The sequence below is a fragment of the Montipora foliosa genome, chromosome 7 (assembly GCF_036669935.1).
Source record: "Montipora foliosa isolate CH-2021 chromosome 7, ASM3666993v2, whole genome shotgun sequence".
Taxonomy (NCBI): Eukaryota; Metazoa; Cnidaria; class Anthozoa; order Scleractinia; family Acroporidae; genus Montipora; species Montipora foliosa.
Window position 1 is genome coordinate 1,257,994 of NC_090875.1, and position 12,500 is coordinate 1,270,493.

Here is a 12,500-nt window from a genome sequence, read left to right on the forward strand (position 1 = left end):
GTCTGAGATTGAAGCCCCTGACTTTGGCCCTTGGTAGATGAGAATTTTTGTTTGATAACAAAGAAGTGCTGAACTTTTTTTTTCTTGTTCTATTTTTTTCAGATTAGAATAGGGTCAAGCATGATAGATCTGCTCAGTTTATTTCGCATCATTTGAAAGCCAATTTACTGGAACATTCACTTGCCATTCATTTAGCTACCTTTCTGCACAGAGTACAGGTAACATTTTTGATCACGTATTTTGAAATAGACTATGCAACTAATACTCTATCAAGAAATTGAATACACTATGCAAGACGTATCATGTTGATGATAAATTTTACAAATAATAATAATAATAATAATAATAATAATAAACAGTAAGTTGTGTTCTTTTTAGTCAAACAGAAACCACCTAGTAAAACTATTTGTGTTAGCACGGATCACTTTTGGCATACTGGTCCTTTGGAATGTGCAAACAGTATGTCGCTGATGTACACACATCAATGAGAATTCCCTTCATGCAAGTTTTATACATCATTATCAACAATGATGAGCACAGCAGTATGATGATAGTTATTAATACTGTAAATGAAGAGATATGTTGTCATGAAGTATGGGTATGTTAATTGTTGAAAACTTTAAAGGACACTGCAGGTTGACACTAGTAGTTCAGTAACTTCTGGGTTGCTGTTAGTCGATGTCTGCTATTGGTACCAACTGGCAGAACTGTTTGGCTTACAAAAGGAATTATGGCACAGAGGGTTACCTCAAATGAACAATCACAGACCCTGGGCAGTCAATCACTGTCCTGGCCTAGGTTCATCTGCTGAATGTGACAGTAGTGGAATATTGTAACTACTGATTACTGTTGATAGCAATTATTAATAATTTTCCTGTCTTTTCATATTTACTGGCCCATAACCTTTTTTCTAGGGAACAAGTTTACAGAGCAAGGAAAAAGTTGACTACCCTTGATTGGAATTAGTGGTATCGTAATGGTTTTACATTTTCCACCACTGAGGATCATGCTGACACCATCATTGCAAGAAAATACAACCAGAGAACAAATCTTGGGATGTGAGGATATTAAAGGTGTCCAAAGATTGTGAATATATTTGGATGCTGATGGACAATATTTTTAAACTTCGCATTGATGACGACGACTATTTAATCACTTGTGAAGTCTGTCTGGAACCTGACGATCCCAGAATCATTTCTCCAACAATTGTGGAAAGTGAACCTCTTCCAGCTCATGAGCTCTGGGCAAGATGCAGAAACAGATTTTCACAAATAAGCAGCTCATAGAGATTTAAATGCAAAACCTTCAGCTACCATAAAACTAGGAAAAACATAAATGCCCTAACAATAATAAGCTGCAGTGATAAAATTACTAACAGTCAGGTGTCAATGGAATGGCTCAAGTGAAGCTAATAAGACTTGCCTTTTTGCTTCAGTTTTGGTAGTAACTTGAAGCACTGAGGCACATTTGCGACAGCTGTTTTTACTAGCACTTTCAAATTGAGAGAATCGCAGCTGAGCTCGAGTACTACCAGTTAACAGGCCTTGATAAACAACTCAGCTTGCCTCTTCGGCCTGCCGGAAACCGCAATTGCTGTGAAAAAAGTGTGTTGAACATATACTATCGCCTATCTTGTTTCTGCATGGTTTCGTCGCTGTTCCACATATGTAAGTCTCTGTGTAAGATAGATATTTTTCCTACAGTTTTCCACGGTCATCCCTGGCGTTTAACTGCAGAACACTTGAGGCTACATCATGACACGTATTGAAAAAAAGGCCTGGAAATATCACAAATGGCTCACATTTTTTCCCGAAACAATTTCATCAAGTTTCCTTACGTTTTTCTCCTAGGGGGTCTGCTGAAACAGTGCTTGTGCTTCACCATTTTATTTCCAAGATACATCGAACGATTAATATCTCATCTCGCGGGCGTCGTGTGAAGATTTCTATCGGTTGAAAATTGTGTGGTTGTCAATCAAGCTCACACATGCGCTTTATCGTGACACAGGCCCTTTAAGTCTTACCTCAAATAATTTGCCGCTTGAAAGATCTGAAAGCATTCATCCCACAATGTCTCAGAAAATACGAAAATACACATGCACCAAAACATTTCCAGGAGGTCTGGGTTTGAAGACAACACGGCAAGCTTGTCGTGGCTTATTGAATCGAGCAAACAGCGTTAATTCATTATCACAACCTTCCTGTGTGGATCCATCTATCAGTATCAGAAGATACACCTCACATTTTAGGCATTTTCGTGTCTCAAGTTTATAGCTTCTGTTCTTTATTCTGTTAGGCATCACAGTAATGTAAGTACTTCGATTTCTGGTTGCCCGAACGAAGTTTTAGTTATCTCAGGCAACCAGGCAACCTCTAATTTTGAGCACTGCCTCCAAATGGTTAGACTTTCAGGTCTTCTCAGGTAACTACTATAAACCATAGGCAACATGTCACAGCCACTCAGTGTTCAGAAACACCATGGGACACTAGAGAACTCAAGCACTCTGAGAGGAGTATATGAAGGGCATGGAGTTTCAGATGTTGTGATCTGTCCTTATCTGTCCAGGAGAAAGCAGACAGCCTTTAGCTTAAAAAGGCATATGGTGTATGAGGTGACCTAGGCAGAAACAACCACAAGTCACGGCTTTGCGAGGCATATATAGAAAGCAACTATTTAAATGAACATTACAACAATAACAAATCCAACTTGAAGAAACATACAGAAAAAGGAAGAGAGAGAGCCAGATGTTAGAATCTGCTGTGGTAGAAGTCTTACCCAGAGGATGTCATTACCCCCACTCAAAATACAGGGAAAAATTTCTCCCCCAATTTGGAAGAAGCCGTATCTCTAACGGCAACCTTCGTTTCCTTGTTAAACAACAATACAAGGTCACCATCGATTGAGAGAATATTTTAGTCTGTAAGTTTCAAAAAGTACTGGCTTGCAAGTCACAATAATTGTCATTTTTCGACCATAGGTGTTTTTAGCCTTTTAAAAATGCACTTGCGCTTGTTTCTTCCAAATTGCTTGAAAAACTCAAATACAGTTCACATGAAATACAAGATCCATTTTCCCACCAGCAAACAAAGCAATCAAAATGTAATTACCCTAAAATAATTTTGGAGCTTGTCAGATGTCTGTACCTCAGAAGACTCAAGCTAATTAATCATAAATGCACTCCCTAAAACGGTTTATTACATCCACTTTACTCCAGGAGTGACATGGAAGGTTCAGACAAATTGAGAGGAATTGGAAGTAGATGATGACCTTTCATACATCCCTGACCCCAAACACACTGAAGTTACAAGAACCATCACCCTAGTAATTTTATTAACTGTGGGAAGAGGCAGTCTCAAAAACAAACAGTGTAACAATTCATTCCTAATTTGAATGTATTTTTGTTTTTCACGGGGAATCACCCAAAATGCACAACCTCATCAACGAAACTTGTAACAAAGTTGTCGCAACACATGTGGTCACATTCTCCACTGAAGTGTCATTAGCCTGGAACTTAAGAGACATTCTTGCCAGAATCTGGCAAAGGTCCAGAAAGAAATGAAGAAAGTAAACAAATTCAAATGACCTGAGGATCCTCGCAAACCCTGTAGCTTTTTCTTTGGCATCAGCTGATTGGCCATTAATGGACACGGAGTCTAGGTGGGCCAGAAGAAAAGGCCAATCCTGCTTGATTGCTTTTGCTGCTTGCGTGTGATGGGGTATCCATCGTGTTCCCTTAACATTGGCTGGTTTCAGAACTTTGATATTCACAGCATTTGCAGATTCTGACTACACTAGCACGAGACATTGAAAGTGAAAGTTTATTGAGGATGCGTCCGTCAGTCATCAGATGTACAATTTATCCTGACACAGATTTTAGGAAGTTACCTCTGTTGTTTCTAGGAAATAGAAACAGTGCTACGCCAGATACGAAAAACCACTAAAAAACCACCCTTTAGATGTGGCCAAAAAATATGTGGAAACGTATTCCTCATCTAATGCAGCAGCACAAGACCCCGAGGAAAGGGTATGACTGATCAATATACAAAAAATACATTACAAGATAAACTCTCTCATACAAAGATTACAGTACTGGCCACAGGAATAGCAGCACCTACACGCGCATAAAATGCGTGCAAGATGGCGTATCGCGTCGTTTTTCGATGGTGAAATTGTATGCTGTGTAGAATTAAGTGTTCAAAATTAATTACAGCTCAGCGAATGTTTCAAACCGCCACTCGGTTCATTTCTCGATTCTGGAAAGATATTTCCTTTTTGGTCCGCGGACTAACTTTCTTTGAACCAAAACATTAATTAATCCTTTAAACCGCTAATAAGCCGTTGGAGCAAAATTATTTCGGTCTTATTCTCAGATCAGATCAAATGGGCGGTTTAAAAAGGTAAACATTGGTATTATTCTAAAATAGATCGGCGACGCGCTCATTCACCGGCGGTGAGCAGTGAAAGGAAAATGAAATGGAACATCATCGTGGTATATCATTACTTTTACTTGTAATTTATAACATATTCGCCTTAGCAGCTGTGATTTATCACCCGACTCGCAGCCTTTTCATTTTAGGAATGATTTCACTCAGTGAAACGATCCTCGAAATGAGACAAATGCAAACATGCGGTGAGCATCCAAACACGCGGTGATATTCAGACGATGACCACAGCAAAACAGGTCAAGTCAATTTTTGACTATTCAAATAAAGTGGACACTTGTTGCGAAAATGTTGAAATGCAAAGCTGAATAAATTCTTCGGAAACCAGTAGTGCTTTTAGACATGCAACATTGTTCTTCGTGAAAAAGCCGCTACAAATTGATGTACAACAACCCTCTTTTACACGAAACTCTGCGTGTAAAATTTTACGTGCACTGTGAAGAATTTGCGTGTAATTTTTTTACTCACAACTTCGTGTATTTTTTTACTCGCGCGTAATGCGCGCGTAATTTGCGTGTAAAATGCGTGCAATATGGCAGACTTACACGCATGATACGCGCGTGTAATGCTGCTATTCCTGCAGCCAGTACTGTACAAAAGAAAAAGAAAATCGAGCGAACGCGACGACTGACGGATCTAGAATGACCTAAATCTCCCGCGCAAAGCCTATATATTCCTAGCACATCCCATAACAACCCGCGAACCTCTCAATCGTGCCGTCAGAATAATAATTTACGACTATTTTATTCAAACGTCAGAAATTACTCTTTCCTTCAAGTTGTGCCAGTTGAGGGGTGAATCACTATAAAACTTGTAAATAGATAAAAGGAAGTCTTCCACCTTAGCCAGGTAGGCAACATGCTTGATACTGTCCTTTATACCAAGTTCTAATCGATGTGCAACGCAATGTACAGAAATTAAGTGTGGTACATCTGTTGTCCCAACAGTCTTGTTACACCATTCATTTGGTTGCATGTCTGTCTCATCCAGGAAAGCCTTATCAATAGCTGCAACAATGCCTACTGCATCTGCCTTACCTACAGTGTAATGCCTGAATAGACAAGAACTTTGTTACAGGTCTACCATCTTCAAGATATCTTACATAAACCAGTTCATTTAGGCCTGCCGAAGCTTGTTAGCAAAATGTTTCTTCACAGTTTCAGCAATATAATGCATAAATGTTGCTGCCTGTTTATCATTCATGCAACTCTTGCCAGTGTTAACACCATTTCTTTCCTGGAGGCTGCATAGTCCAACAAAATCCCTAAAAGGTCGTTCTGCTAGAGTCAGATAGTACACGGTATGAAAAAGTTTCACTAGGCGATCAAGAGCTTCCTTTTCCATGTTAATCAGACATGCTTCCACTGGTGCCGTTCCAGGTTGAGCATTGCTAGCACCATGAGCTAATTTGGCTGTCTTATGCACCTCACTTATTTCATGTTTTTTGATCCCATCAACACGAAAACTGTAGTTACCTTTTTGGCTTCCTAAGGCAGATTTATCTTTCGAAAACTGTTTGCAATAACTGCAAAACATAGAGTTTTCTTTCTCGTCAAATTTCAGCCACGGTTTTCTAGTCTTCCACGACTCTTGAAATGTACAACACCTTTTTCTTGAACTTTCTTGCGCCTCGCCTAATTCGGCTGTAGATTTTGCGACACCCATAGCATTTCTTTGATTATCATCTTTCTTCGTGGCTTCCAAATTGTTGTTATCACCAACGGTCTTCACTTTCTCACGGCCGAAGTAGCGGAAGAGGCTCATGTTAACTAAGATGATAATAATAAGAATGAATGGTAAATTGCCATTGCTGAAACAAACATGCCGGCATCACGGAGCGGATCTCACTAGTGCATCATGGAATAAGTTTACTGGTATCAACCGCTGATTAAAGCAGAACAGGCTCATTCAAATAAGAATGTTGTGCAAAAAACGAACTTCAGTTTCCAACGGTAGTGTATGTAATACCTTAGTATTTCTTCCACATTTTTTTTTTCTTTCCACTAACTTAGTTTAGGTATTGCTTACTCTCCAAAGACAACAAGCTGTTATATTTATTCAAATCTATCAAGTCTTCATTACGGACTAGTGCCACGACAGATTGGGTTGCCCAAGGGGCAACCACTTAGCACAATTTGGTTGCCCCATCATAATTTTGGTTGTCCAGGACAACCGTTAATTTTGAACCCTGGACAGTAAAAAGCAACGAGTACAATATCGGTTTTGCAAGTGAAATTTACTTTGGAATTCACCAGTTTGTACAGCACGAGTTTTAAAGAAAACAAGCACACCCTCAATGAGCGAATGGAAAGGGAAAAAAGCCATTTCAGAGACAACTGTCAATAAAAAATTGCGAGAAAACGATTCTTAAAAACATTTAAGAAATCTTTAAAAAGCGGTTAAAATATATATATACACGACGTTTCGACGTTCTCAGACGTCATTATCAAGTGAAAAGAAAATAGTATGAATATTCTTTAAATACAAGAAAAACAATAGTTCATTAAAAAATAAGCTACAAGCTAAACAAAGAGTGAAAGAACTATAGTTGATGAAGTATGGCTGTGTATCCACGTCGAGCCACAGAAAGTGCGCAAAAAATGAAGCTTCGTCTATGTTTAGGTTAGGTAACCTGAGTCGTGCCTGCAATCCAATCGAAAACCAGTACCTGGAAAGCGGTCAACTTCCAAGAAACAGCTGACCTATGTGAGCTCTAAGCTTGAGCCTGTGATATGGTCATGTGGTACTGGTCAGCGGATACCTTGTTTTGACAGGTGTCAATTGATCAAAACATGGATGTCCAATATCAAAGATGTTTGCTGTAAACTAGCATGATACTGGTCACATTGGCATACATGGAGGGGTGGATGTACGTACGATTGATGACGTCATGCCTAAAAAACCAAAATTTTTGCTTAGCACACGCAGACCTCTGCTACTAATTCCAGGCGCGCACTGTGTCATTGTCTCGGTTCTTGTTTTGCAGGTAACTTTTTTGCAAATAATGCAACTTTTTGGGAGTTAATGTTAAAATGAGCTTGTTGAACACGAAACTTGAATGTATTCAATCGCTTGATTATTAACATTGGCCATGGCAAATGTGTATCGATCACTTACAATTGTTTACTCTTTTGCTCCTAAATTACACCTCAAGTGTTGTTAAAATAAATGATGCTCTTTTACGGAAAATTGAGATTCAGTTTTGTTTTGTTTTTTTTGCTGTGGAGATCTAGATCATTTATCAACTGGAGCCAACAAAATACGGATTCCTCGAGACGTTTTCAGATGTGAACATTGGAGCTTTTGTATGTTTTGATCGATGAATCAACTGGCATAAAAATTTCAAAGAATTTGATCATTTTAAGTACATATTCGTGGGGAAGGATTAGACTTTATTTTTGTGCAATTTAGAAATCTGAAAGGGTACTGCAGCAGCAATAAAGAGGCAATAGATCCAATATTAATTCTTGAATATTAATTAGCTGGACCCCCCAAATTTTGCAATGGACACCCAAATTTTTCAAAAGGGGGTCAAGAGGACCCCCAAATTTGAAAACCTGAATACACCTCTGCATAACTCATGGACCACCAGAAGGCTTTGTGCATAGGTCTATTACGAGGGTCCTCCTTCCCTGAAATCTCACTTCATCATGATATACATCGCTGTAGAACTCAATCCTGGCCCAATAGAGGTAAGACCCGTGTGTTTAACTAAAGGTGTGAGAAAAAGCCAGACAGCCATCTTGTGTGGAGGTTGTGCTTCATACTTCCACGCCAATTGTTGTGGATTATCCAAAAAATGATATTAATATGCTCAATAATTCAGCAAAGCAGTGGCTTTGTCTTGCATGTAATTTACTCCATTTTAGTGACTCATTCGTGGAGTGATCAATTTCTTCGTTGAATGTTTTTGACTCTCAAAGCTGCTCAGCTACAGGAAATGTTCAAATAACTGAAACCCTGAAGCAAGTAATTACTGTAACCTTTACACAATGATATGCACCAAGTTTGACAGCCCTCAGATTATGAACAAGAAAATTACTTCTAAACTTGGGGTTGCTAATAGCAAGTTAAGTGCTGTGAGGGGATGAACGAAATACCACAGCAACGACAAGAAGCTTTATTTGCACAACCATACATTCACAGTTCTAAAGTATTGCCAAAGTCAACTAAAATTACATCACTAACGATTTGTCATGTAAATGAAAGGAAAATGAAATACAGCAAAGGCAAATAGCCTCTGCAATGTTCACTATTTTTTTTTGTTCTGGATTTTGGTCATTGTGTGAACACCTAGAACGAAATGCATGTTTCTGTTAATATTGCTCTTTGAAGTTCAACAAGTAACAGGAACTAGAAAATTGGTAAGAGGTAACGCCAGTAATTTCACACATTTGTGATTTGCTTGTCTTGTAAATTAACATTTCTTGGAGAGAACAAGAACACAAGGAAATCACTAATTTTAGAAGCTATATAACATTATGTGACCCTCCACGGGAAACACAGGAACAATGCACATGCACATGCACATGCACATGCACGGCACGTTTAGAGGGTTGAAACAAGAGGAGCATGACTCAACACGTTACCTGCGTGTTAGTAGCCTTCCTCATTAAAGTTGAAGCCTTTTTTTTACACACGCTAAAGACAAAAGAGCGTGCGATGAGCTTTGCATGCCCTGACACGCTGAACCTTATAATTTGATCGAGCTCATGTCACATGAACTATTTACTGCTTGTGTTATCAGTGTTTTGAGGCCTTATGCGTCCCATGGCGCAAAAAGGACTGATGATGTTATCAGTGTTTTATAAATAAATCTTTGAAGTAAAATAGCTTTAATAATTCTGTCTAGCCCACATTGATAAATCTTTGCAGCAAAAGCTCTTTAAAATCACATGGGCAGAAAGAAAACCACTGGAATGAAGGAAGCGACCGTCACTAAAACAACAACCTCGTCAACACGACTGTTATAGTGACCAATAAGCAATATTCCACCACCGAAGTCACACAAATACAGAAGATACAATGCCAGTCAAAGGAATATTGAAGAAAGCATAACGGAAATCAAATGTCATTCAACACCATTCTATATTTATCCAACTTCATTCTCAGAGTGGCCTAAGTACGCTTTTTTTGGCCCTGAAAAGGACAGCAAAATCTGAGACAACCTCACACAAAAGTCAAGCAATGGGGTACTTTGACAACATTAATGCAAATTTAGCTGTTATTCGACTCTTCTGACACACAATAAAATTTCGCCATTTCAACAATCAGAATATTGGTCTAAAAAACTGAACTACTCCCACATTACTAAAATTCATTATTTAATGGCGAAGTCCTCCCTTATAATTATAATTATAAGAAAGGATATTTTGCCGCTAGTGAAGTTTACTGATGGAGAGGTAGTCATTCAGTTTAAATATTTCGCTGTTAGTGAAGTTTAAAAATGACAAATTTGCAAGCCTAATTCGTCCATGCGGTCTGACATATTAATTTGTTGTTTCAATACAAAAAATGGAAACAAGGTTAAGAGGCGAGGCCACTATATCTAGTTGAAGTCGGTGTGTTTTGTGACACGTTGTGTCGTGTACTGTGGAGACTACTTAAGGACATTCGTGCAAAAATTTTCCAACATCGATTTTTTTTCTGCACATTTTACCATTGAAAGATGATGAGTTAGTGAAAAGGGGGGTCACCAACTTCATTTTGGAGAGAACTTGCCCGGAAGAACACCCTAAATCTGAAAAAATCCTGTAAGCCCAAAAATATTGCAATTACATCTTTGAAGTGAAATGTTCTCTACCAAACTTTGTTTAAGTGGGCCCATCAAGTGAATTTAGTTTACTGTTGGGGTTCCTTGAAACACAAGCAAGCGACCATAGTTTCATGCGCCTTGCAGCCGCAAGATGGCAGGATTCCATGTCACAAGGACAGAAATCTTGATTTTTTTTTAACTTCCCACATTGATTTTGTGTTCATTTTTGGACAATGTGGAGATAATTGTAAATAAAATCTGTTTCTAAAAAGAAAAGTAGGGGTCACCGAACATTCAAGATCGTTAAATCCAAGCAAAGCTATTGCAATGGCCACCTGCCCTATCATTGTTCATTTCAGTACTTAGCGCGCCCTCAATGCATGATGTGGCATGTGAATTTGCGTGCGCTGTAAGGATGCGTAGTAGTAATAAGAACGAACGTCCTTAATTCCCGTATTTAACTACCCAAACTCAGGTTGTTGTCATCGCTTGAGTTCTTTTTTTCATAACATAAATTTTAAAAAGAGCATTTCATCAAAGCTCGAGGAAAGTTTTGTACTACCAGTGGATCTTGCTCATTCACGCGAGGATGGCTCCTTTTCTGGGAAGTGCAATGGACCTTTGAGCAAAGGGACCCAGTGCTGTTTCACATAATTCTGCAGTTTAGCTTTCTGTAAATTGGACATGCAAGAGAGATCAGTGCAGTTTTTAGCTCAGTGGGCCAACTGACCATCCTTGGTTTATCATTGGCAAATCAGTGACCAACAGCAAACAGAAGATGCCGCCGACGTTGGAAATGAACATCTGTTACACAAGTTGACTGTGTAAATTTCACATCCATTTGTTGACAAATCAAGTAAGCACGCAGAATGAATTACATGATCTTTGACTTCAACTTACATCTTGTTTGTAATAAACAGCGGTAAACTACTCTGCTTTGGGTTAATGACCAAACCGTGTTTGAAGAAAAAGCACAGAGCTACCATGTCAAGGACAAAGGAATTTACTGTGTTAAACTTGAATGCTAAAACACAAAGGTCTACTGTGTTAACAGACCATTAACAAAAGACCACATGCTATTCCAGCCCAGCATGTTAGACAAGTACCATGCAAGTGTGCTAGGACTGTGCCGTGCGCATGTGATCACCTTATTCACTGTTTTCCCATAGAGGGTCATATATTTAAAACTGTGTATTATAAGGATATCTAAGCATCTAAAAGGTCAAGCCATTGTGAACTGTTTTGAAGTCACGTCTAGGTGCTTTAACAGCATTAACATCTCATCAAAATTGTCTTACTTGTATTTTATTTGTCACATAAATCTCCAAATGCATAACCCTCTTTAACTGAACAAGTAATGTGAACTTAATAACTAATGGGGTTTAAGTAATATGGAGGTAATTTGAAATATCTTTCTCAAACTCATTAATTATTCATGCAGCTTTTACCCAACCAGAGCAACATATTCTGGTCAGGTGAATAGGTTTAGAAATTTTCTTAATCTGCATATACATGAAGCAACAAAAACACGTGGCGATAAAAAACTTTATTAAATCTCACACTTTATGAAACAAACTTTAAACCTAAATTATTTACTGCTAACATTGAATGTTAGAGTACAGTTAGTAAACTACCCAAAACAGAAAAGGCCATTCTTTTTCTAAATTTAAATTCTCGCTCAATGGTGGGGACCTTGTGTTTTGGTTCACTTTCAACCTTACTGTACACTTCCAACCTAAAATGGCACTGATGTTAGAAATTTTATCAGACAAGATGCACACATTACCTCGGAATAGCGCTGGCCATGCACTTTTGCTCTTCTTTGCCAGTTTTGGGAAGTCTAAATCTGCACTCTGTCATTTGCTTTGAGAAGCAACGTGTTCCCTCAGAACTGACAAACAGCTGGTAACAACGTGACAGTTGATGAATATTCAAAAATTGTCACAGCGCAGCAATTAGGTGATAGGATCATGCACATCATGCACATTTTGTTGAGGATCACACACATTTCAAGTCTCAACTATAATAGTTGAACTGAGAACTGACTCAAATGATAATTTAAACTAATTTTCTTTTGTTGGAGAAGTGATTTCAAAAACTCATGCTTCGTGTTTCATTGGGGTTTCAAACACTCAAAAACAATAAAAGCACTTGGCCTGCGGCCTCATGCTTTCATCAGTTTTCTCGTATTTGAAACCCCGATGAAACACTCGCACTCGTTTTTGTAATATTACGTCATAAACTGTTTATATAAATTATTGTATGATTCCTGAATAATTGGGCAATTCTCTTGTAATTTAATA

General features: G+C 38.4%; 1 long non-coding RNA gene across 2 annotated transcripts in view; it reads right to left on the reverse strand.

Moving 5' to 3' along the window:
- LOC138010887 (uncharacterized) overlaps nt 1-12,500 on the reverse strand; it is a 24,530-nt gene that overhangs the window by 6,415 nt on the left and 5,615 nt on the right. The window lies entirely within an intron of this gene.